Below are 27,399 nucleotides of genomic sequence, written 5' to 3'. Positions count from 1 at the left end.
ACCAAATAACAACATGGGGAAAGATGCATCAATGCCTGGGAAGTGCTCAGAGGTCCTGATTTGCAAGAAATACTATACAATTCCAAATCTTTCTTTATTTTATTGTCACATGCTCATGCTTGCTATTTCCATATTACAACTCTACCAATGACATCATGGTGTATAAAATGATCTGGGATGCCCTGAGATTATTCAAGGCAAGGTTGTCTAAAAAGTGAATTGCTCATTTTTTTTAAACTGGGCAAATCTTGTGCACCCTCTGCCTGTGAGATAGCTCATGTTTGCTGGAAGATGTCCCAGGGGTCTCACAGCTGCTGCCATTGCTGGAACCCATAGATGCTTCACCTAATAAGAATTCTCCAAATACAGAGTTCAGGGCAATAGGTCACTCTCGGTTGCCAGCAATTGGTGAGGATGGTTTTCATATGAAAAGGATTGCCTTGCTACTGCACAACAAGCATGCTTGAAATAATGCCACTGATTGATGCAAGCGCTGTCATCTATGTTAAGTAATGAATGGACTCTGATATGAATTTCTTTTGTATTTCTGGATTATTCATCCTATATTGACATTCAGTTCAACTGATGGGAATGCAAAGAGAGGGAAAAAAAAACACAATAGAAGGAGAAGGCAACCCATCAATTTTCAAGATTCATCATTCAGGACAGCACTGGCTGCTAAAAATATGCATGCCCTCCTGCGGGTGAATGGCATTTACCTTTATAAAATCCTTCTCATGATCAACAATGACTTGCCTATTTGGGAACTACAGATCCTTTTTGTCCATCAAAATATCTTGCTTCTTCAAGTGCGTGCAATCTTATTGGAAGCCAGCAATGTTGGCAGATCAAGCACTTCTGCTTTCCACTAAAATCAAAGCATCAACTATGTTCTTCAAAGAGTACTGAGCCTTGGTCACCCTACGAATAGCACCGTAAGCTGGAAATTGGGATAGAAGGCAAGGTTCAGTAGTGGCTGCCTTTTTTCACAGTTTTGCATGGAGATTATAGAACTGCAACTATTACCTACCACAATGTAATTACCCTTTAAAAGTTGCCTTTAACAGGACATAGTTGTGGTGCTAAATCTATATATATAGATGTATGTAATGTGCTGTATGGGCTGTCACTCCTCCCTCCCAGATATCCCCATAAAGGCTGTTATGCCCAAACCTGTCCCCTGGTACCTGCCTTGGAACTGGGCTAGAAACATGCAAGCTGTACTGACACTTTAAGGTGATTAAAGCCTATTAATCACAATTCTCTGGTTGATTGGTAGTACGCTAATAAATACACAAAATTGCTGGCAAAACCCAACTGGTCCCACTGCATCCATGGGAGCCAAAGGTATATAACCAACCTTCTGAGCCTGAGACATTTGTTATGGTATTAATCACAGCATCTTTCTTGTTAATCAGAACAAGGCCAATTTAACTGGTTCTAGGCAGCTGCTGAAGCTTTAATCTTATCAATGAACAATATAAGTGTTAACAAATCTGGAAGGACTCAGCAGATCAGGTGGATAGAAATGGATAACTAACATTTCTGTTTGGCTTGACTGACCACAAATTCTGTCTTGCATCCTTCCATCTTCTTTTGTTCATTCAATATTCCAGCATCTGCAGTTTAGTGGTTCTCTCATGTGCTAAGTGACCTTAGGCATTAGACTTCCCAGCAAGTTGTAATCCTGTCCTAAATATATTGACTAGACACAGGTTAATCCCTCTTCCTAATTTCCAGGCCATTACATGTAGTTCTGTTGGTATGGACCTGTGTATATTTTAAATAGAATATTGGTGTTGCATTGGCAAGTTCGGGAGCTCAGAGTTTTCTTTCAGGATTGTACTTGTATGTGTTTGGGGAAATCTCATCAAATTGAATTCATTTCCTTTTCCAATTGCTTTTCCCATCATCTTTTGTCCTTTTCAACATCCCCTTGGAAAGGCAAAATATGGTCATGGGAAAAAGATGATGCACTGGAAAGTGATTGCTTTGTCCTTGACTTCTAGCATTCCAACATGACCAATGCTATATGGCAGGAACATGGAAGCAAAGAGCCTTATCTATGGTCTTTTGGGAGATCCTACAGAACTGGAAGCTTTGCCTAAAACCAAGCTTGACTCTTTTCAGGTGCCCCTTAAGAAAAATCAGAATCGTAACCTTGGTCAATATTTCCCTTCCTTTCACAGGCTAATACTTACACCTGGCATCCTTTGACATTGCCTAAGGTTACCTGTCACAGACTCAGGAACCAAAGACAATCATGGTGTGAACCAATCAAACTAAAAAAAACTAACACAAAGACCCAGTTTGAGCTTTGTCTCTGGAGCAGACATCCAGAACATTGGATCCAGGGGTATGACATGAAGGATTTAATCTTAAAGATAGGATTATATTTTCATGCTGGATTTCAGAAATTAACTGAATTCAACAAATCTCGAATAAAAACTGTGTTGATGCCAGCGATTCGCAGGCAAACTATTGGATTGCCGCATTAACCATCTGATTCTCTATTGGCACTTATGGAAGGAAATCTGCCTTTCTGTTCTTCCCACAATCAATGCAGTTCTCTTTTAACTGCTCCCAGAAGTTAACAACCCTCGAAAGCAGGCCAGCAAGGAACATATTTCAAGGTGGGCAATAAACGCCAAAGCTGTGGCATCCCATAAATGCATTTCTGGATATTTTAGAAGTATGACTCTGAACCTCAAGTAGTTTATGAAAGTGAATGAGTCACTGGGGATTTCGACACTGATTTTTGGTCAACGGGGCTTGGAGCTGTGGTTATTTAGATGTACTGCACAGTAACAGGCCATTTCGGCCCACAAGCCAAGCAGCCCAAGTGCACCCCAGTAACGTACAACTGGTGGTACGTCTTGAATGGTGGGAGGAAACCGGAGCCACCCCACAGGGAAAACCCATGCAGACACGGGGAGAATGTGCAAACCCCTTACAGACAGAACGGGTTTCAAACCCCTGTCTCGATCGCTGGCGCTGGAACAGTGTTGTGCTAACTGATACTGCGACCATGCTGCCTCATTCTTAGGCTTTTCAGGGAAGAGCAGTTTTGACAACAATCATTTAAATTTTGATTATTAACCATATTATAACAATATAACAATCACAGTACGGAAACAGGCCATCTCAGCCCCACTAGTCTGCACCGATTTAAGAGAACTCCACTAATTCCACCTACCCGCTCCCTCTCCATAACCCTCCATTCCCTCCCCCATCCTTGTCCTCATCCTCTTTCTTTGGTTTGGCTTCGCGGACGAAGATTTATGGAGGGGTATGTCCACGTCTGCTGCAGGCTTGTTGGTGACTGACAAGTCTGATGCGGGATAGGCAGGAACGTTCCTGCCTATCCCGCATCAGACTTGTCAGTCACCAACAAGCAGCGGTTGCAAGGGAAAATTAGTTGGTTGGGGTTGGGTGTTGGGTTTTTCCTCCTTTGTCTTTTGTCAGTGAGGTGGGCTCTGCGGTCTTCTTCAAAGGAGGTTGCTGCCCGCCGAACTGTGAGGCGCCAAGATGCACGGTTGGAGGCGATATCAGTCCACTGGCGGTGGTCAATGTGGCAGGCATCAAGAGATTTCTTTAAGCAGTCCTTGTACCTCTTCTTTGGTGCACCTCTGTCTCAGTGGCCAGTGGAGAGCTCACCATAGAACACGATCTTGGGAAGGCAATGGTCCTCCATTCTGGAGACGTGACCCACCCAGCGCAGTTGGGTCTTCAGCAGCATGGATTCGATGCTTGCGGACTCTGCCAGCTCGAGTACTTCGATGTTGGTGATGAAGTCATTCCTATGAATGTTGAGGATGGAGTGGAGACAGCGCTGATGGAAGCGTTCCACGAGCTGTAGGTGATGCCGATAGAGGACCCATGATTCAGAGCCGAACAGGAGCGTGGGTATGACAACGTCTCTGTACACACTGATCTTTGTGTGTTTCTTCAGGTGGTTGTTTTTCCAGACTCATTTGTGTAGTCTTCCAAAGGCGCTATTTGCCTTGGCGAGTCTGTTGTCTATCTCTTTGTCGATCCTTGCATCAGATGAAATGGTGCAGCTGAGGTAGGTAAACTAAATGACCGTTTTGAGTTCTGTGTGCCCGATGGAGATGTGGGGAGGCTGGTGGTCATGGTGGGGAGCTGGCTGATGGAGGACCTCAATTGACCCTGCTGCAACCACCTCTTCCAGAAGTTCATTCCATTCAGTCATGACTCTCTGAGTGAAGAAGCTCCCTCTCATGTTACTTCTAAATGTTTGCTCCCTAACCCTTAACTTATGACTCCTCGTTCCAATTTCACCTACCCTCAAGGGGAAGAGCCTATTCACATCTACTCTATATATTCCCCTCACAATTTTAAATATCTCTATCAAATCCCCCCTCAACCTTCAATGCTCTAATGAATAAAGACCCAGTCGATTCAGTCTTTCTCTGTATTCTAGATACTGCAATCCAGGCAATGTTTTAGTAAATCTTCTCTGCACCCTCTCTACCTTATTGATATTCTTCCTATAATTGTGAGCACTGAACTAATCACAAAGTAGGATATAAGATTAAAGGCATTTTCTTCTTCTGGGTGAGTTTGTAGGCAAGACTGGCAGTTGAAACAGATGCGAACAAGACTGGTATATCAATCTATGAGAAAAGAGAAAGCTTTTGGAGAGAATTGTAGAAGCCTGCCTAGTGGATTCAATTGTAGGTTGTGAAGAACTTGGCTGCAGGCAAAGGTTTTCAAGTGATCTGAGGTGGTTCTCTCTTATTCCTCCTGGAGACAGCGGAACTTGCAACCAGGCAACCAGGGACAAAATTATCCATGTTATCTACTTCTTTCCACTGCACCTCCCCCCCCCCCCCCAACCACACAACCTTCAAAATCAAAAGGTCTGTGAAAACAGGAAGAAAACAGGGGAAATAAACTGCCAACTAGAGAAAAAAAGACTTCTTTGTGAGTCAGGTGAAAGGGGATTGACTTCACAAAAGTTTCTAGGGTTCCCAACGCACATCACAAGAGGCCCTTGTTCAGATTTATCTATGCCGTGGCATGCTTGCCCCAATTCCTATCTGTGAGATTTAAAATTTACAGTGCTTAATTAATCTACTGCCCAGCTGGTTACCTTTCTTACAGTGTCAGCAAACTACTGCCCCTTGCTGTTGTGTATGAGCTCCCTATGAGTAATACCTGCATTTTGTCTTTTAATTGCATGTATAATTTTCCGGGTCTATGGCCAGTCAGGGAATAGGGTCACAATCCATCACTGCCTCCTCCAACTCCCGACAGTGGAACTGGCTAACTGACTGTGCTGAACGCTAGTGTGAAACACAATGAATGACTAGCCTGTAAAGATTAGCTGTGGATCTGCGCAACAAAATACAAATAAAGGCATTAAGCAAGCTTGGCTGTGAGAGTGTGGATTATACAGCTGCTTTTTTTTCAAACAGACTCCAAAGCATAAATCAGCACTTATGCTGCAATTGTCTTTCCCTTTGGATGCACTGTGACATGTTCTAATCCTATTGTGACTTGATTGTTTCGTAGCAAAGTGCTCCACTGAGGCCTGTAATTGGTATGCTGGACCAAATTAGATTGCTGTATGTTTAGGAAGGTAAGGGTCATTTCACATCAGCACCTCTCATTAAAAAGTCGCATGCCAAGATGAGTGTGAGGTGAAGTGGGAATGGTGAGGGGGGGGGGGGGGTGGTGGTGGTGGTGGAAAGGGAAGATCTCATTTGCAAACAAATAGGCTCAGATTGCAATTGTGTTGTGTTCTGAAGCAGATTTGTGGTCTGTTTACTTAATCCATCACACTACACTACTTTGTTGCATTGTTGATTCATTTTTATGAAAATAACAGACATTTAACAAAAAAAAAATGGAAGTTGTCAGTAAATAATAATGGGAAAACGTTCAAGTGTTGCCTTTTTTAAAGGTTGACCACATACCCTTGATGAGCTGAATGGTCTCTTTGTATGTCATTGGGGGCGGCACGGTTGGGGTAGCTGTTACAGGGCCAGAGATTTGGATTGGGGTTTGAATCCGGTTTCTTCCCACCATTCGAAACGTACCAGGGTGTAGGTTAATAGGGTGCCAATTGGGCGGCATGGACTCATGGGCTGAAATGTCCTGTTACAATGCTGTGTGTCTAAACTTTAAAAAATTAAACAACAGTACATGGGAATATTCTGGATTTCAACCAAACTTTTGGAACTAAAAAATGGAAATTCTCATTGTAAAAATAGTTAAATACATCAGGACCTGATTATGATTCTGCCATCATGGGTTTTTGTTTACATTATGCCCGCCTTCTGATAGCATGACTCCAACACCATTCAAAAACAGCCAAACCGTGGCTTTCCTGTTACAAGGGTTATACGAGGGCCTTCTGGGTAGATCAGACTAGGCGGTGAGACAGAAAGCTGAGCAGCTCCAGCTCTCCAAATAATAAAGCCAGAATACTGAAATTAATTTGATTACTCTACAAACTGGGATAACGTTCCAGGTGGAAGGAAGAGGTAGGGTAATCAGATTGTACTCCCTCATATTTGAAAAGAAATATCACCCCTTCCTCCTTCATGCTATGAGCAGAACTGGTTAAGATTAGGATTTCTGGTGTTTTCCCGTGGAAAAATTATGACCAAATCAACCCCATGGTGTTTTTCCAATTCCTACCTGCAGAATTGGTTTAAAAATTGAATCTGTCTTCCTCTAGTCTTTGATCAAAGAATGCTAATTTTAAATCTTACTAACTCATTAAAATAAATCCGCTACTACAGTATGTCTTATGGTCTTACTTATCAGTGAGAGGAACAGAAACCTCATCATCTTCACACCAGATTGGTATCCAATTTTACGCACAAAAGAAGTGAAAGCTCTCACCTCATTATTTATCTTCATATTTATCTTTTAATACCTTTTAGAATTATTCGCCTTTTAATTTTTTTTTGCAGCATGCAGTGAGTATACTCATTTCTTGAAATGTGAACCGAGGACTTCTGCCCATTTGGAATTAAGCAAGGAAGAGTAGCAAGTATTTGAAGTTCAAATTCTGACCAGACTGCAATATTAAATATACCTTTTTTAAAAAAAATGACAGCTACTAGAAGCAGCATGGATAATATAAAGCAATGAATGTTCCTAGTAGGCCACACATATTTTGGAATATTATTTTTAAACTTTAGACACATAGCTCAGTAACAGGCCATTTCGGCCTACCCGTCTGTGCCTCCCAATTTACACTCAATTAACCTACAACCCCGGTACGTTTCAAATGGTGAGAGTAAACCAGAGTCCCCGGGGGAAACTCACGCTGACACGGGAAGTATGACCAACTCCTTACAGAGAGTGTGGGATTAGCCTCAAGGGATCAATGTAAATAGGTAGTTGGTGCAGATTTCCTGCACTGGAGGGTCTGGGTCTGTCCTATGCAACTGAAAGGGCTGAAACACAGAGACCAATCCCATTAATTAATACATCCCTTGAGATGTGGAAGAAAACAGAATACCCTAAGGAAACCCAATGTGACCACATGGACAATGTTCAAACTCTGCACCGTCAACATTAGAGACCAGGATTGAATCTGCCACACAAGAGTTGTGGCATCACGCCACCAGTCCTGGGAGTGTGGCCAGTATTCAATGCCTATCCCTCACAGCCTTTAATTGGGTCATATTGGGTCATTTCAGAGAGAAGGTAAGATGTCTATGCATCTGTAGTCACATATGTAGTCCTCAATGGAGGAGATTTCCTTCCCTTAGGAATATTCTGGGAGCTTCACTGTCATGACTGTTGACTTTTCTTTTTTTTTGGTTAATCTGAAATGGAAACCATCCCAACCAACACGTTGTTGATATTGTGGACATTGACGTCAGACTGTTATCCGCATGGGAGCGCATGGAAATCTGCTTTTAAGCTGTGCTCCCACTTTATGTCATTAGTCTGAAAGTCTTCCCTGGTTTTCCTCTGCATGTTTTTTTCAGAACTCTCTCATTATTGCTGTAGTTCCAGAGAGGAATAGGTTTCAATGGTTAAGGCACAGAGTGGCAAAAAAAGTTAAAGATCAGGACTTAGCTGGGTATCACTGTGTTGTTAGTTCTATCATGTCTGTTTGTACTTCTAAGACATTGTCCAATAGTGAGCAGTGAAGGGTGGCCTTTCAGATTCCACAATCTACCTCAGTTTGTGACTCAGACTATAAGATTCCCCCTTGGCTATCCTTGTGAATAAGTACAATCTTTCACAGGGTGGATATTTCGTATGATGTTTTGCTTTTCATTGTTAATAAGAGAATGCAAAATAAATACAATTTGGGATAAAATGATATTGATCCAATGAACCAATGGAATAACGGGAGTGGTTCTAATCTGTCAAATAAAAGGCCAACGTATGAGGCAATTTATGCCAAAAAAAGGTGACAGATCTACAATAGAACACATGATTTCAGTTGACAAAACCTGTCGACATTTAACAAAATGGTGTTAGACTTTACAACCGCTGCCTCGGACAAAGCAGAGTGACATCTATTTTAGTGATTATGCGTCCCCTAGTTATCAGCCCCTGTCACACCCCAACATTTTAGAACAGTGGTTTTTGTTGCAGTTCAAGGGAAGATGCATGAGGCCATGTTAATAATTGTGATAAACAATTAACATTGCTTATGTACGCACTGTTTTTGTGTCGAGGATGAATGACTTGTCTTTCCTTGAGAAAGAATGAGCATTTGCAGCCAGAAGGACTGAAAGGAAGGTTACTACATGCACAATAATAGAGCAAGATCTGTCTGTTTTACTGCACAAAGACAAACGTGGCAGCTCGACAGCTCTTTAATTTATCTGATCTCCTGCATGGTAGATATACTGTGAAACCACTTGGCAGACCAGGGACCCTTTACAGATTCGCACACATCAGCAAGCCAGAAGGCCTTCAGCCCACACTTTTTCCTCCACAGAGGCGTCACTTCCCTGCTCAGTGCTTGGCAGTACAAGCACTTGTTGCCGACACTGAAAAATAAAATTGTGGAAGAGCCACTCGCGTGACGTCCTCAATATTTTGGTGGTGGCAGTCTCGGGACTTGTCTGATCCTGGTGATCAGCCATGTTAATCATTTTTTTCATACATTAGTGGCAGCCTTGGTGGCAATTGCAATGGCTTCTTTTTCAGTAACTGCCTTGATCACACCCACAGCCTCAGTCTGTCCATGTCACAGGCAGCACAGGGACCTGGAGGTGAATTTTCAGAAAAGCTCTCCACACACATGGGCTTATTTGGAACCATGTCAACAATGACATCTTCTTTGGCTTGGCTTTGCAGACAAAGATTTATGGAGGGGTAAATGTCCACGTCAGCTGCAGGCTCGTTTGTGGCTGACAAGTCCGATGCGGGACAGGCAGACACGGTTGCAGCGGTTGCAGGGGAAAATTGGTTGGTTGGGGTTGGGTGTTGGGTTTTTCCACCTTTGTCTTTTGTCAGTGAGGTGGGCTCTGCGGTCTTCTTCAAAGGAGGTTGCTGCCCGCCGAACTGTGAGGCGCCAAGATGCACAGTTTGAGGCGATATCAGCCCACTGGCGGTGGTCAATGTGGCAGGCACCAAGAGATTTCTTAGGTAGTCCTTGTACCTCTTCTTTGGTGCACCTCTGTTATGGTGGCCAGTGGAGAGCTCACCATATAACATAATCTTGGGAAGGCGATGGTCCTCCATTCTGGAGATGTGACCTACCCAGCGCAGTTGGATCTTCAGCAGCGTGGATTCGATGCTGTCGGCCTCTGCCATCTAGAGTATTTCGATGTTAGGGATGAAGTCGCTCCAATGAATGTTGAGGATGGAGCAGAGACAATGCTGGTGGAAGCGTTCTAGGAGCCGTAGGTGATGCCGGTAGAGGACCCATGATTCGGAGCCGAACAGGAGTGTGGGTGTGACAACGGCTCTGTATACGCTAATCTTTGTGAGGTTTTTCAGTTGGTTGTTTTTCCAGACTCTTTTGTGTAGTCTTCCAAAGGCGCTATTTGCCTTGGTGAGTCTGTTGTCTATCTCGTTGTTGATCCTTGTATCCGATGAAATGGTGCAGCCGAGATAGGTAAACTGGTTGACCGTTTTGGGTTTTTTGTGCCCGATGGAGATGTGGGGGGATGGTAGTCATGGTGGGGAGCTGGCTGATGGAGGACCTCAGTTTTCTTCAGGCTGACTTCCAGGCCAAACATTTTGGCAGTTTCCGCAAAACAGGACGTCAAGCGCTGAAGAGCTGGCTCTGAATGACATCATCTGCTAAGCAAATCCTTCTCCCACCTGGCGCCACCCAACCTTCCTCCACGCGGCCCCAGCCAATCTTCCCTCACCTAGTCCCAGCCAACCTTCCCTCACCTGGCCCCAGCCAATCATCCTCCACCTGGCCCTACCCAACCTTCCTCCAACTGGTCCCAAGCAACCTTCGCCCACCTGGCCCCACCCATCCATCCTCTATCTGGTCCCACCCATTATGTAGTCCCACTCATCCTTCCTCCACCAGGTCTCACTCATCTGTTCCCCACCTTGTCCAACCCATTTTGTGTGTTTATTTTTAATGAGGTTCATGGAGAGAAGTACAGAAGAAACCAACCTAATGACTGCCTCACGGAAAGGGGGCCCATGGAGTCCTAAAGGTGCCATAATCAAAAAATAGGTTGAGAATGGCTGCACTAGACTCTGGTCCTACCCCACAACACCAAGACTATTGGCTGCACCAAGCCTCAGTGCGTCATTCAGCACATTCTCCTGCAGTCATATTAAGACCATCAGGTTTCAGGAGACCACAGAGAATCTTTCACTGAGTTGTTGGTCTTCCAACAGTTCTGGAAATCTGATTCTGTGTACATACACTTGAACAACTGGTTGATCAGAAAGACCTGTCACACTTCAGCTGGGGATGCAGTGTGTCAAAGATCTTTGCATCCTTCTCCACAAACTCTCATTCTAAAAAGAGGGCAAATGTCTCGTCTCCTCCATGGTCAACTCTGGGAAAATATGCATTGTGAGTGATATTTTGGTTTTACAGGGAGGATCAGTCTGGGGGACTCCTCTGGCTGCAAGCCAGGCCAAGCCCTGGTGCATGTTCCTGATCACTGGTGAGGAGGCAATCCACCAGATGAGCTGGACAGTCTGCTTAGGGAACTATCCCACCTTATTCATTATTTTTCAGTTTCTGCAGGATCCTCCATGGTGATCACTGCCTGATGGCCCTGTGATCAATGGTGTTTCTCTGGCAAACCTCTTCCATGAAAGATAGGTGGTGTGCTAACATCTAGCTGACTATGAAATTGCACGCCAATGGGCCAGGCCCATCATTCGCAACATCTGGGCCAGGTAGAACTTCAGTACATAGTGGTACTTGGTGCCCTCATACTTTGGTTCAGCACCTAGCCTAATGCAGCCACACACGAAGGTGGTTATCAAGATGAGGGTTACATTGGGTACACGCTTGCCCTTGTGGTCTGGAGACTTGTACATATCAACCCTTCAGACACTTTCCATCTTGGATCCCCTTATGAACCAGAAGACTGCTCTGGTAACCGTCAGGGCAGAGGTGCAGGGAACAGGCCATGCCTGCACCTACTCAGAGTACCTCAAACCTGATGACTAGGTTCTTCCCTGCTCTTGAGAGGGAGCATTGCACACACAGACCCAATTTCTGGTGGACTTTTGTGATCCACTCTGGCCAAATTTTGTTTCACACCTTTGCCCCTCAAAACCAGATCACCAACAACTTTAGGGAGTCAGATCTGACTGTGAAGGGGATGGTGGACTGGTCAGACCAATTACTGAAGAGCTTTGCCTTGCTCTTCTTCCGGTTTTCCTCAGTGCCCGATGCAGATTCAAAATGGCCACCGATGCTGTCAGTATGTGGACTGATTGTGTGCGTGAACAGAAGATGGTGATGTCATCCATGTGCAGGGAGGCCTTGACCTGAGAGCCTCCATTTTCTGGCAACATCATTCCTCTTTTGCCCTTGTCCTTCCTGATGAATTCAGTCAGGGGCTCTATGCAGCACACAAATAAGACTGGAGAGAGTGGTCAACCCTGCCTGACTCCAGACCTGATGGGGAAGCTATCTGTTTCCCATCTATTGATTTGGAGAGTGTTATATGTGTTTGTGTAGAGCAGTTCAATTAAATTCCGAATTACCTTTCAAAAGTCCATTTTGGAGAGAATGTCCTTCATGTAAATGCAGAATATCCATTCAAAAGTCTTCTCGTGATCTAAGTTGACCAGGCAGGTGTCCACCCCTCTGTCCCGCACATAAGTGAAGGTATCCCTGACCGGCATGAGATCTTCCTGCTGGAACTGTGCAGTCTGGTCTGGGTGGACAAGGCAGACTTGACTCAATTGGCAACAGCCTTTATAGTCAACGCTTAACAATGATATGGGTCTCCAATTCCCCTTCTATTTGAAGATGAGGGTGATGATGCCCTTCCTCATGGAGTCTGACATGCTTCCTGCCAAGAGCATAACATTGTATACTTCCACCTAGTCCCATAGAGCAGTGTGCAATTCAGCAAGTAGGCCTTCACTTCCAGGATGGATTCCGTCACCTCCCCCAGAGTAATTGGCTAATCCAGGCATTCCCGCTTGCTGTTGTCTCAGACCTCCGTGATGGAGGACAGGAAGCTTTGGGAGGTCATTCTGTCTGTATCCTTAATGTCATACAGTTTGACATAAAAGGATCTGCCAATTTTCTGTTTGCCTGCCTGCGAGGATGTGACTGAGCCATCCTCTTCCATAAGGCTGTGGATCACAGAGCTCCCTCTGTGAACCTTCTGGAAGAAGGTCTCATTCTGCTCCACTGTGCAGACTCTGGATTGGATGATGATCTTGGTGGACTCTGAGGAGAAAAAGACTTGCTGGCTCTTCACCACTCAGAGTTCTTCCCTGATGTCCACCTCTCTCGACTGTAGAAGGAGGAGTTGCTGCAGGTCTGTGTGGATTGGGTTCAGTCCCCTCTGCTTCTGTCTTGCTTTCAGAACAGGTTTGAGCATAAAGAACCTCTTGGAGTTCTCCTTGGTCACTTCCCAGTAAGTCATTGGGGAGCCAAAGAAGGGTTTCACTGTTCTCTAACTGCATACTCCATCTTTAATTCTCTGGGGTCACCAACTTCATGTTCAGTTATGTAAATCACATCTGCCTTGATTTTGGCATAGGGATTACTTAAAATGGCATGTGAGTGGAAAGAAAAAGGTTGAGAACCACTGCTCTAAAATAATTTAGATTTTTAAAAATCTTTAGGCATCACTGCCGTCTATCTCAAATAGTAATTAGATCTTTTTGGCGTGCATGTGAGGGGCCTAGCAAGTAGTTTGGGTGACCCATCAAAGATTTGTGGGACAGGCATTTGGCCAAACTCCAAATTCTCCAGAGGCTGCCAACAACAAGGAAGACTTGCAGCTACTAAGCCTTTCAGTGGAGTAAAGGGAAGGAGAGTGCATGGTTGAGACTGAAACATGAAAATCTGCAGTCGCTGTGATTGTAGTCCTGCTGGAAGAACTCAGCAGGAAACCGAGCAGCGCGATGATCTTTGTACAAAACTTCAGACGGCCAATACCAAAGAAGAGGTCGATGAATTAGCTAATCTGCATTGAAGCTTCTCAACACTCAGCCTGCAATTAAACTATTTATACGAAAGGTAGCTGGTCTCCATCCCACCACTACCATTCTTGCGAGTTGGTAGGGACCAATTTAGGAAGAAGGTCCCAGTGAAAACCTATGGAAATGATTGATGCGACATTTCCAGGTGTCCTGCTGCTTGTGCATTTGGTTTTAGAAATATGACAGATTTCTCCGATTTAATTAATGTGATAAACAAATGGAGAAAATTTTGGGAACGTTCAGGCGTTAACTGTGATGGATTTTGTCTACCAATGTGGAGTTGGTGACTAGCAGGCTTCACGTTCTAAAATGACATGATAACGCGATGAATTAGAAAGAACAGTTTCCCAGCATTTTTCCTCAAAGTTTTTTAACGAGTCAATTAGTGAAGTGGTTCTCCCCTTCCCACTTACATACCACCTTAAGCAATCCCTTACCAATCGCAGAGCATCAATGGCATAGGAAATACTTAAAGTGGAATGTGAGTGGAAAGAAAAAGGTTGAGAACCACTGTTTTAGAAATTTTTGACATTACCCTTACCAATCGCAGAGCATCGATGGCATAGGAAATACTTAAAGTGGAATGTGAGTGGAAAGAAAAAGGTTGAGAACCACTGTTTTAGAAATTTTTGACATTAGACTTTGAAATCAGCTTCAATGTGTAAAGTGTGTAAATTGGAAACAGGTCCAGTAAACTAGAAATGCAGTGATAAACTTGACAGTTCAGGCCTTCTGTCCATTGGCCTGTGCTTCTCCTCATGCCCTTTCTTCCCTCCTGCCCCAGCATTTTTATTTAGGTGCCTGTCTGCTTTTACTCGTTCCTTGAAGAGGGCCTCATGTCTGAAACACTGGTTATGTAGCATTTCCTCCTATGGGTGCGGTGAGACCAGCATTTCTCTGTTTGCGTTGCTGAGTCTGGCCTCTCTTGACAGGATATCGATCTCCACACTGACCTCCACATATGTTCTTCGAACATGCACGCTGCTTGCGAAGGTATGACCAAAAAAATTCCATGTTTCTGGCACCGCAGCTGTTGATCAGATCTGAGGCTTGGAATCTACTGAAACAAGCCCCGGGCTCTTGCAGTGGATAGACCAACACCAATGTGCCCCTTGCCACCCTGCCAAGTGCTTATACCCTCCAATGTACTGGTCAAAGTCAGGACCACTTCATCAATCTGGAACGTCTCTAATGCCATTTAAACAACCCTGAGAAGGCCAGAGTCCAATCCCTCGGTTCTATCCTCGTACCTTTCTCATCGGCTCTTTGCAATATTCTCCTTCATGTCACAATCAAATGCAATTTCTCAGTCAGAAGCAGGCATCTGCACTTCATTACTTCTCTCCAGATGTCTCTTAGAAAATAGAAACTGTGATGTCATATTAAACTATTAAAAGGAAACCGGCAATAAATAATGCTCTTGTTTGCACCGTCAGTCGCTCAGATTTCTATTTACATTTTGATGACATTGCAGGTTTAAAGGAGACATTGTTGCTCAGTGAGCTGAAAATGTTTCCCTGGACCTGGTTTGTTAAACAGCAGGGGGTTGAATACCAAACAACATCTCAAGCACACGCCTCATAAACTGGGAGCTAATCAAGAAAATACAAATGGTTCTCTCCAGCCAGCTGTATGGTGTTAATAGCATCGTTTGTGTATGCTTCTAGAAGCACAGTAAATCCTGAAAGCCTCAGGAGTCCAGCATGGAGCAATTCTTCACTTGCAACCATAATCACAAAATCTCTGACACAAGTGTCTATTTAGGACACCAGATATTGACAGAAAGCCAAGGATAATTGAGCTTTATCTTGGCCGATCGGTTTCAAGGTTGAGGCAATTCCCTGCACTGACTTAAAATGAGGGAAGGGCACAGTTCTTACAATCGGCTAACACCCAAATGAAAAAAAAAGTATCCATGCAGATAATGAATGGGACTGGGTTGGGATCCCACCCTTCCATAGCCAATTAGTTCAATGATGCCAAGAGTGAGAGATCGGTCTTTAGTGACAAACACAACCAATATATTGGATGGGGAACACAAATGGGGAAATGGGGGCTGAAGCTCAATTACCTACATAAAGTTGGTGACCCCTTTTGCAGGGCAGAAATTGCAAAGCCCTGTGTGGAAATATGGAGAATGTTAAGCAGCACTCTACTGAGTTTGACACAAAGATGCCATAACATCTTGTGATTGTATAATATTAATTGCTAAAAAAAAAATCAGGTATTGTGAGACAAAGGGAAAGAACAAAGGAAAAAATCAAAACGATCACAAGCTGATTTGAAGAGCAGGCATTCTAAATAGGTCTTAGGGAGACTTTAAAGGGGTGAAGGAAGGTGAGGCAAGGTCTTTGGACCTTCAGCCTCAGATTACTGCAGAAAAGTCCAGTAAGGTTAGAAGAATGAGGTCGTTTCATGAATTTCCTTTTAGGAATTTTAGAAAGAGAAATGACTCCAGGCAAATAGGATATGGTCATTTTTTTAAAAATCGCTATCTGGATCGATTGAGAAAAACCATTCAATTCAAGCGCAGTTTGGGATAGAGAATTAACGGCCAGTATCATGATTGAATAAAAAAATAAATCAGGGAGCTGGAGAAGACAGAGTTGGAGGCACACAGAATTCACTCAGCATTGCTGTATGGAATAAATTATATAAATAGGAAGAATATCAATCTATTCTGGGTATTAAGCACATGGATCCAGTGGACAATCTGCTGCAGGTTAGGGAAAGGGGAACATTATTTGCTAGCACATGTATCTCTTCATGAATACTGTGACAGAGTGTATAGATATGTTTATGGGAGATAAATTGGGAAGTAGGTTACATACAAATACTTTAAAACAGATCTTATTTAAAATACTGGAGCTCTGCCCCATGCTAGACATATCGGCGACACAGCTTTTGCAAGAGCTTTTGAAGAGTGCTCAAGAGACTTCACTAATGGATTGTTTGCAAAAGGCAACAGATGAAAGAGCTTGTTGGAGCCCCTATGTCTTGAAGAGAACTTGATAATCTGAGAGGGTCATGTGGTTTTACAAGCAGAGAGAGTCAAACAGGTTTTCTCTCAGAGAATCGGAGAAAGAGAGAGAGAGATATGAAGATCACTTGACAGTGTTACAGCCAGCAGAAATAGCTGGGACTAGAACAGGACAAGCTGGCAAGCCCATTTGGAAGACAGTCTGGTGGGTCCTTCTGGCTCATGCAAGAGGAGAGGACTGGCTGTCTAATGTTTCATTTGGAATAAAGGAAACAAAAAGAAACCCTGTGATGACCTGAAAGAAAGAGGCTATCATCTGGAGAACCCTGAAGGGGAAAGTTTCATTAGCAAGACACTGGAGTGGCTGATGGAAGAACATTAGTTGTGCATGTTCTGTCACAACAACTCTCTCTGAAAACTGATAAGGACCTTACGGAGTGGTAACCATTTACCTTTCAAGCACCAAAGTCTGGTGAACTTTATAAATGTTAAATTCTGTGCACAGTGTAAGAATTGCTTGCAACCAGTGAACTTGAAGGAATGAGAAGTGAGATTGGACTGTGAACCAAAGAACTTTTCTGAACTTACACACACATGCACTTAGAAGTAGAAGGGGGTTTAAGTTAGGTTAGTTAAGTCAATAAAGATAAGTTAACATTTGATTAAATATCCATTTGTATTGGTGAATATCTATTGCTGCTGGGTTTATGCATCCTCTGGGCTCATAACAATACCCATAGGCTAATCGGCCCCTCATATCATGTACACATTCTAAGTGTAATGATAGCTGACGGGGCTGTTGCTGGAAGAGGATGCTCAGGCACAAATTGTGGAAACCCAGCCTTTTTCAGTAGGGGTCCAAAAGGCCACCAACAATAAATTACATTGATATTGTGTTCAAATCTAATCATGCATCCCAAGATAGAACGTAAGTTTGACACTGCAAAATGTGGCAATAGGAGAAAAGTTTAAAAGCATGGTTAACCTGACAGTCCGTAAAACCAACTTGATGAAAGGGAAAGAAATGTAAAGTTTCTGGGAGAAATTCCAGATGCAGGGTCAAATAAGTTAATGCTCTTGTGGTAGACCAAAGGAAAATGGGGGATGAATCATTTTCTGAATTGGAATTCAAAGTCAAAAGAAGCTGTGAAAATTTCTTTTGAATCATGTTTACTGAGCCTACAGCAAAAACATGGTAAATACAATGACCTCCAGGTATCAATTATAAATATATCCACAGCAAATCCATCCAAGAATCAGCAACTCGAGCCTGTAACAAATCAACTGCAACCAGCATTGAGGAAATAAAAAGAAACTTAATCACTTCCTGGTAATTTGCCACTCCAACGAGATTCAAGATTTCTTCCTTTTCTTTGGCTTGGCTTCGCGGATGAAGATTTATGGAGGGGTAATGTCAGCGTATTGAAATCTGTGACCTAGATACACAGATGCAGGCAAATGGACGAATTAGTGTATACACTAACTTGGGTATAAATATTCATTAACGTATATTTTCACAGGTCATCAAACTAAAATGGTAACTCTAATTTTCCCTTCACCGATGCTGCTGGACCTGTTGAGCATTTCTAGAATTTTCTCTTTTTATTGATTGAACTTTCTGGGTTAGAAGAGGCCGATTTCAGAGGCTAATCACTTGGATTTAGCTTCTAACTTTGATAAGCAAAAGCAATATATCTCAAAAATAAATGTCAGAATGGAAAATACATCAATGAAGATGGTTTGAGTATAGAACTCAATAATTTTATCACAATTCATTGACCTTAAATATTGTATTGGGCGTCCCAGGAGAATATGTACAATCATTGATACTGGTATGAAGGGCAGTAATTCACCACATTATCCTCTATTTTACAGCTAAAAGAATAAAATCCTTCCCAATATTATTCAAATACTTCTCATACTGTTATTCTCTATTTTTCTTCTTCCTTTTTTATTGTTCTTCTTTTAGATTTCTCATATTCTGCACACTGTTTCTCACTTTTATGTTTTTTTTTCCGTTAAAAAGATATTTAATCTATTTCCTGGAAAAGTCTGATCAATAAAGTGCATCAGAATGAAATGCAATATGCAGGAAAACAGATCTCGGCTGGGTAGATTGTGATTACGTTGATGGCAGTGATTTTGTGGTGCAAATGTTTGTTTTAGTAAAGTCCAAGTGAGATCCTATATACTTCCGTGAAAATATAAAGAATTAATTTCCCCATAAAAAGCAAATTGCAGCGACGTGATAATTGCAAAAGGCATGAACTTGTTGTGAATTTCAAATGGCCACGTGACTGTTATAACTGCAGTTGCTTGCATTACCATACTGTATTTATAACTTGGACAAGTTAAGGTCAATTCAAAAGCTTAGATACAGTTTATATGATGCATTAATATCTTCATTATCAGCAGGAATGGGGTGAATAGGTCATTGCAAGTGGGAAAAAGGTTAAAACAAGTAAATTACAGTGAAGTGACAATACATACCGTATATTTCAGCGTATAAGTTGACTAGCAGATAGGTCGACCCCCCTTTTATTAGCCTCATTTTAATGGTTTTATGTAATATCGGGTGTATGAGTCAATCCTCATTTTTTGGGCAATCCGGGCCTCCTATGAACAACCCAATTTTTTACAAACACCCAAACCCAAGTATCAAAGCTGTAAATTAAGTAAGTAAAAAAACCTTGTCCAACTGGGCATGCGTGGCGACGGCCCAAGGAGCTGGAGCGGTGACATCGTGCTCTTGGCAAAAGCAGGAACCTCGGCTTACCAGGCAGCACCAGCGATGGCCCTCAGAACTGGAGCGGTGACATCGTGCACCTGGCAGGAGCTGGAGCCTCGGCCTACCAGGCAGGAGTGGTGACAGTGACCTCAGGGTCCCAGGTAAGAGCGGTTATGGTGGCACCCAGTGGCAGGGATGCTTTGGGGAGCGACGGAGCCGGCGGTGGGGAGGTGTTTCCAGCATCAACTTATATGCCAAAATGACATCAATCTGTTTTTTTTTTGGTGAACTTAAGGTCTCAAAATTATATCTGGCATCTAAGTTGAACTCCACTATTTTGAGAATTTTTTTTAGTGTTTCACGGCTCGACTTATACGCCAAAATAATTGGTAGATGGGCAAGTATTCCATGTACTTAATTTTGATAGGTATTTTCCACATTAGTATTAGTTGCCATCCTATGTGCTTGCTGATATCCTGTATCTTATTGTTCTCTCTCACCACATATGCACCCACTTCATAATGATTGGCCACATTTTCTTTCTCTGCTCGAGTGTGATTCAACGGAGCCATAGATTACTGAACAAACATAGTTTTCCTCCAATGAGAATAGAACACAATCATACAAAGGTGATCATGTGAGTGATCAAAACATTTAAAAAATCCCTCACATGCTGAAAATCTGAAATAAAAGTAGAAAGTACAGAGAACTATTTAGCAGGCCGACATTAACAATTTAGATCTGATGGTTCTGACAAAGTACCCCAGTCTGAATATGTTAACTGATTCTCTTAGGACAGAGGCTGTCTGATCTGCTGAGTGATTTCAACAATATTTTAAATTTATTTTTGCAGCCAAGGATAAGAATGTCCTAAAAACATATGCAAGTGGCCTGACCATATCTTCCATGTGCCAGTTCAATAGTGCTTTAGTCATTCACTTTGTTTCACAGTGCAGGTGCATGATCCACTGCTAAGCAGCCCAATAAACCCCCAAAATAATTATCAAGGCTTTTGCATCAATACTGGAAGAGTATATTATATCTTTACAGTGGCCAGTCTTTGTGTAGTGCACTTCTCCCATCTGTCTAAGTCAGGGCAACGATGAGGTTGGAATCCTGCACTAGTATTAGGGATTGGCAGTCTTAACTCTTCTGCCTCAACTCAGGCATGTGGCAGATGCAGACTCTCAACAACCTGGCTCTCCATGCTCCCCTGCAAGTTGCCAATCAAGTCAGTGGCATGGTTAGTGTCGCGGTTAGCCCAACACTGTTACAGTGCCAGCAACTGGGTCCAGTGTTTGAATCCCGCACTGGAGTTCGTAAGGAGTTCGTACGTCCTCCCCGCGTCTCCGTGGGTTTTCCCCGGGATCTCCGGATTCCTCCCACCATTCGAAACATACCGTGGGTGTTGGTTAAATGAATGTAATTGGGCGGCACAGACACATGAGCCAAGGTAGTCTATGTCTAAATTTCAAATTTAAAAAAATTAAAAAGTGTACGTGAAAAAGAGAAGAAATATTAACAATAAATATCTAATATTCATCTGAATAGGAACTTCCAAAATATGTGGGGATCCTTTGTGAACTAGTTCCAGGACAATAACAATTCAATGATCATTTCATGTACTTTTTTTCACACTTTTTTTGTCTGAATCAGAGTAATTTGTTTTTGCCAAGCAACTCCGGTCTAGATAGTGGGGACAGATAGTAAATGGGATAATAAAATATTTCATACCATTCTTTAATTTAGTGTGTAGAAGTGGTTAGTGATATGGATACTGCTATCATAGTGTAACTTTCTGTTCTTACAATGTCTTCCATATGCATGGTGTTTTATTCTTATAAAATCAATAAAAAGATTGAAAAAGAAAGAAAGAAATGTCAAATTAAATAGAAATAAGACATTCTTTTCAAACCAATACTGTACCACAACAAACTACAGCCAAGCAAATGTTAAAAAAAAGGCAACAAATTAGCTTAAACAAAATGATCACCATTTCCTTTAGTAAATTTTCCTAACTTTGTGCTCACTGTTTTTGTGTAAAAACTGAACTCCAGGTTGAGCCTTTCCTAGGTCAGGAAACATGAAATATGATCACATTGTTCATTTTGACATTTTAAGAGAGACTACACATACGTGAAAAGCCCCCTCATCGTCATGTCTTGGAGGAAGAAGTCGGAAGAGTTCGTCAGCCTCTTCATGCAGCAAATCTTTGACAAGTATTCTCCTCTGGCACTACCAGGCGCTGTTGTTCCAGTGCAGTGAACACATGTCGGCATTAGAGCACCCTCTACAGCCTGCCCTGCATATCTGACTGTAAAACAGGCCATCTAAACACAACTCAATCTTGTATTAAAATTGGTTAAATAAGAACTGATCAAAGCACATAGAGGCAAAAAGGGAAATTAGGGTGCACCAATCTTTGGACAGCTTGAACAATGAGGTTAACAATCACAAATTGCTGCAGAAGTCTTTCACCTGTTTTATTACTTAAAATAATCCTATAATTCATGTATCACTGAAATCCACATTTAACATTTAATTAGTCATTTAATGTATTTGTTCCTAACTTGGTGATGACATATTAAGATATATGTATCATAGAGCAAATTTAAGTTTGGATAGCAAAAGAGTGGAATGCCTTATTTTCAGATGATATTTTATTTTATTTTTGTCAATGTGGATTCTCCTTCTTAGGTTTGGGTCCTTGGAGTGAATAAAATATTTCAGAAGCACTTTATTCATTTCTATGGTTTAAATTCTTTCTTATCGTTTCTGGGCAGTACGTCTTTATCTAGAGAGTTTTAAACTGTGTGAATTACCACTGCAGAAAATATTTGAGGAGACGAGTGGAGGCATTGAAATGAAAGCTGGGTCTACCCTTCAGAAAGAAAGGAATCTAAGCATTAACTGATAGGCTTGCATGAAAGAGGGGAGGGGTGGTCAATGTGGAACTTGCCATTTCTGTTCTGTGATGAATTACTCAATGCAAATGACTGGAACTTTCAAAGGTGATTTTGTAAGTTGATAGTTCATCTGATGCAAGGATCGACCAAGAGATAGACAACAGACTCACCAAGGCAAATAGTGCCTTTGGAAGACTACACAAAAGAGTCTGGAAAAACAACCACCTGAAGAAAAACACAAAGATCAGCGTGTGCAGAGACGTTGTCATACCCATGCTCCTGTTCGGCTCTGAATCATGGGTCCTCTACTGGCATCACCTACGGCTCCTAGAACACTTCCATCAGCGCTGTCTCCGCTCCATCCTCAACATTCATTGGAATGACTTCATCACCAATATCGAAGTACTCGAGCTGGCAGAGTCCGCTAGCATCGAATCCACGCTGCTGAAGACCCAACTGCGCTGGGTGGGCCACGTCTCCAGAATGGAGGACCATCGCCTTCCCAAGATCGTGTTCTATGGTGAGCTCTCCACTCGCCACTGAGACAGAGGTGCACCAAAGAAGAGGTACAAGGACTGCTTAAAGAAATTTCTTGGTGCCTGCCACATTAATCACCGTCAGTGGGTTGATCTTGCCTCCAACCGTGCATCTTGGCGCCTCACAGTTCAGCGGGCAGCAACCTCCTTTGAAGAAGACCGCAGAGCCCACCTCACTGACAAAAGACAAAGGAGGAAAAACCCAACACCCAACCCCAACCCACCAATTTCCCTTGCAACCGCTGCAACTGTGCCTGCCTGTCCCGCATCGGACTTGACAGTCACCAACGAGCCTGCAGCTGACGTGGACATACCCCTCCATAAATCTTCATCCACGAAGCCAAGCCAAAGAAAGAAAGAAGTTTACAAAAACAGTAGCAGCTTTAAGTGCTGCATTAAAAATGCAAAACAATTTCCTAAATTTAATATTGGCAATGAAAGAATGATCAAGTAGCGTTGTTCTTGTGATATTGAGATTGGGAAAAAGCCAGTGTTGGCTCAATTTTACACGATCATTTTCAGCACCACTGTTTCAACTGTAGTAGTTAAGGTGAAGGTGATATTGGCAATAAAAGTGGTAAACTGCTATTTCACACAACATTTCATTGTTATTTTCAGAATATTTATAAAATTAAAAAGCGACACATTTGCATCAAGTGCCAGCAGTGATCCCTTACAGATCTGATGCAAAGCAGATTAATTGTGGGGAACATGTTCCCTAACCTACTCCAAGGAATCATATGTCATTCTGACAGGTTAAAAAAAACCCCAAAATTTGCTGCCCTGCTCCTCACTTTGAATTGATTTACTTGAGTGATGTTGTCAGTTTAGCGTGCTTTTATTGATAGAAATTAAACCACATAAGTGAGTGTTACATTGGGGCCTTGCAAGGACAAAGGGGAAATGCGCATTTCACCTGTCGGATGTGTCGACAATTAGAATCAAGACCTTTCCGTTATTAAGAAACTATTTGCAATAGCACTTGGAAATCAATTATAGTTTGAGTAAGGCGAAAGAACACCAAAATTCCACCCTATGCACAAATAAAGGGATATTTACCTTCAGATCCAAATTGTCCCCTCTAAATGCATGACTTGCTCAAGTGGTCTTCAGCACATGTCAAGTATATTTCCAGATCACCACACAAAAAAAAAATTGGGTGATCTATTTTCAAACACTTTCATTATAATTCAGAATGTTTTTGAAGGCCTCTTGATGATATCTTGTTTGCATTAATTTAAGAACAAATGGATCTGCTGGATTCATATTACTCTCAAGTAAATTTTATTGACACTGAGTAATTAATTACTGTCAATTGCAGCATTCTTGCTTCTGAATTGAAAACCGAGGGGTTCAAGGCTCACTTCAACCTTACAACCAAATTATTCATGAAAGTCTCCTTGAATATCCAGGCAAGGTTATCCAATCATTTGAACATTCATTTATCAGGGCAACTAAAAGAAGCTGGGGGAAAAACAACTCCTTGCATGCCTTCACCTTACCATTCCTAAGCCAGCTGACGACATTCATTCTAACCAACGCTTTGAATGGTTGACAGTCTTCAGACTCAAACTTCAAAACTTGTACTTTTCAAGTTTCACCGCTTGCCACTTCTTTGTGAATACAAACAGTGCTCATCTGTCCGAGATAATTTTCTGGAACAAAGAGAGTGTATGAAAAGAGCTAGAATAAAACTGCTCTTTATATCCTGGAGTTTAGCAAGTTGAGAGGTGACCCCAATGAACCAGACAAAGTTCTGAAAAGGACACGACACACCAGAGGCTTCAGATTCTAGAATTGGGGGAAAAAACCAACCCACGGGTGCAATTCCATGAGTCTGGCAGCATTAGTGGGGGAGGGGGAGGGTTGGGGGAAAGAATGGTTGATGTTTTGGGTTAGAATCCTATATCAAGACTTTTGATGATGGGTTCCCACCCAAAACCATTCATTTTTCTCCCACTCATGGCACTGAGGTCCTTCTGCAGACTGTTCAACTAAAGGAGCTTTTGGGAAGAACTTTGAGAATTTCTGCAGGAAGTCTGGGTGACCAGATGTAAACAAACAAAAATAAAATGAGCCTGTAACAATTTAATCAACTCATTAAATTAAGGAGTCTACAGATTAGCCTGGATGCAGTAGATGCTGCTCTGGGCCAAGGGAAATTTTACAGACTGGTCAAACCCCAAAACCTTATGGCCAGCCATGGGGCAAAAATATCAAATGCATTGACCTAAGAATACAAATATTGGAAAGTGGCAATTGATTGAGTTACTGAACTCGTTTTCTCAAACCAGGACCATAATTCCATATAGATATGTTCAAATCCAACAATGGCTGTGGGGGATTTTAAATTGATGTAATTAAGCACATCTGGACTAAAGTAATGCTCGCAATGAAACAAAAAGATTATTGTAAAAGTCCCATTTGGTCAACATTACCAATGTTTTACTTCAAGATTTTCTTTCAAAGCTAACTCTTTGGGACGTCACTCGATCACTTCAGCTTTGGTCTCAGGAATCAATGACTGTGGCGAGGAGATGTTTTTAATGAAAATTAACACTGCCGGTGTTTGCAATCTGAAGTATTTTGCCTGCTTCAGATGGGTCACTGCCTGCAATCTCCAGTAAATTCCGACAAATAAAAGAACACGAGAAAACACAACGAAGAGACCTTTTCTGCTCCTCTGGCAATCCCCGCAATTTTTGTGCACAAATGTGCGTCAAGAAGATGAAAATTACACCTGACAATTCTGAATAGAAAACCTATTTAACATTCCTAACGTGACTGGTAAAAATCTCAGCATACACGTCCGGTTTTATGTTCCCTTTCAATTCATCCACTTTTTGCGTTCTCTGATTCATTTCTGTAAGAAACCTGTCTCAGCTACATCATTTGGAGGATGTATATTTAAGAGCAATGATTTTGCCATCCATTTCCCATTTGCTGCTCTGCAAATGATCATCAGTCAATTGTTCATCTGTCAACTAAAGTGAAGCTCATTGAAACATCCGAACATTTTAAGCTGGTTTTGACTAGACTCTTGTTTGGAGTATAAAACTGTCACTTTTACAACTAATTAGGTCTTTCTTTATAACGTGTATTTTATGTGAACAGAACTTAAATGTGTACACCCCTGATGTTTGTGGAACATTACGGCAAAAAAAAGAGATGCCCTCCCGAGGAGTGTGTTATAAGAGCATATGGCTTGGAGGACACTTGAGGGCTTATTCCTCAATCAAAACTTTTAGTATTCACTGCATTTCTTAAACCCTGTGAGTGCTGTCAGCTGGAGCTCAATGGATATAATTGGTTCCACGTACTGGCTGCAATAACTTTAATGCAGCAATTATGGTGCAAAGATCATTTACGAAGACTCGTCACAATTTGAGTGCTTTGAGCTGGCTGCTGCAGGTTACATTGTACATGGTTTACAAAAAAAAGTAAATACTTGAGTAAAATAACATCCTAAAGCTGCAAGCACTGACATCTCAATATCAGTGACATTTAAAATGCTAAATTTGATATCTTTAATCTTGCTCGTCGTAAGACTAAACAATGGAAAGGGTGCGGCTAAATTTTCTCCATCCTTGCCCAGCAAAGTCAAACCTCTAAAGCGGTGGTTCTCGGCTTTTTTTCTTTCCACTCACTCCCCACTTTAAGCAATCCCTACACCATTGGTGCTCTGTCATTAGTAAGGGATTGCTTAAGGTGGCATGTGGGTGAAAAGGAAAAGATTGAAAACCACTGTTTTAATCGTCCCTAATTGACTCGTTATGTGCATTTCCAAAGGAAATGGGAATTGCAATTTTTTTCAAGCAAAATATTTCAGTAACGATTGGGTCTAGAGCAGTGGTTCTAAACCTTCCCTTCCCACCCACATCCCACCTTAAGCAATCCCTTACTAATCACAGAGCACCGATGGCATAGGGATTACTTAAAGTGGGATGTGAGTGGAAAGAGAAAGGCTGAGAACCACAGTTCTAAAGTTACCAGGGTACCCACAAGAGATAAAGTTAACATTAAAAAGTTTGTAACGTGATCTAAGGAATCACTGGGTTCAGAGTGGACAACACGGAACCACAATAAAAACTATGTCCTGATTTTCTGCTATTACTTCTGTGCCTATTAATGTTGTGGAACAATGATAATTATCCTTCAATGTAAACTATTTGTATGACCATACAACCAGCAAAGTAGCCTGGTGAAAATATGTCAGAACAAATTAAATACATTATATACTGGCAAGGATTAAAGCATATGAGATCCATGGAGACTTGGTAGATTAGATACAAAATTGGGTTGAGGCAAAGAAGACAGAAGCCATGGTGAAATGATACTATTCTGACTGGTGATCTGGAAGGATTAGTATTGGACATCTGTTGTTTGTAAAGATATACAACTGATTTGGATTGAAATATAAAGAGCTGATTAGTAAATTTACCAATGTTACAAAAATTGGCAGAGTGTTGGAAAGTAAAGAAGATTTACAAAGTATTCAGCAAGATGTAGACAAGTTGGAAATATGACCAGAGAAAAGGCAGATAGAGTTCAATTTGGGCATTTTGCGAAGTAACATGAAAGAGGAAAGTATACATTAAATGACAGTACCTTTAACAGCATAATTGTAGAGTGATCTTGGGG

General features: G+C 42.0%; 1 long non-coding RNA gene across 1 annotated transcript in view; it reads right to left on the bottom strand.

Moving 5' to 3' along the window:
• Nucleotides 1–21,516, bottom strand: part of LOC138739002 (uncharacterized) — a 239,921-nt gene extending 218,405 nt beyond the window's left edge. The window contains exon 1 of the long non-coding RNA XR_011341944.1: nucleotides 21,453–21,516. This is a non-coding gene — a long non-coding RNA (uncharacterized lncRNA). The remainder of the gene's footprint in view (nucleotides 1–21,452) is intronic.
• Nucleotides 21,517–27,399: the final 5,883 nt, after the last annotated feature.

Source organism: Narcine bancroftii, chromosome 7, assembly GCF_036971445.1.
Source record: "Narcine bancroftii isolate sNarBan1 chromosome 7, sNarBan1.hap1, whole genome shotgun sequence".
In the NCBI taxonomy this organism is placed as follows: Eukaryota; Metazoa; Chordata; class Chondrichthyes; order Torpediniformes; family Narcinidae; genus Narcine; species Narcine bancroftii.
The sequence above is the reverse complement of the archived record's forward strand: the minus strand, read 5'-3'. Positions and strand labels throughout refer to the sequence as shown.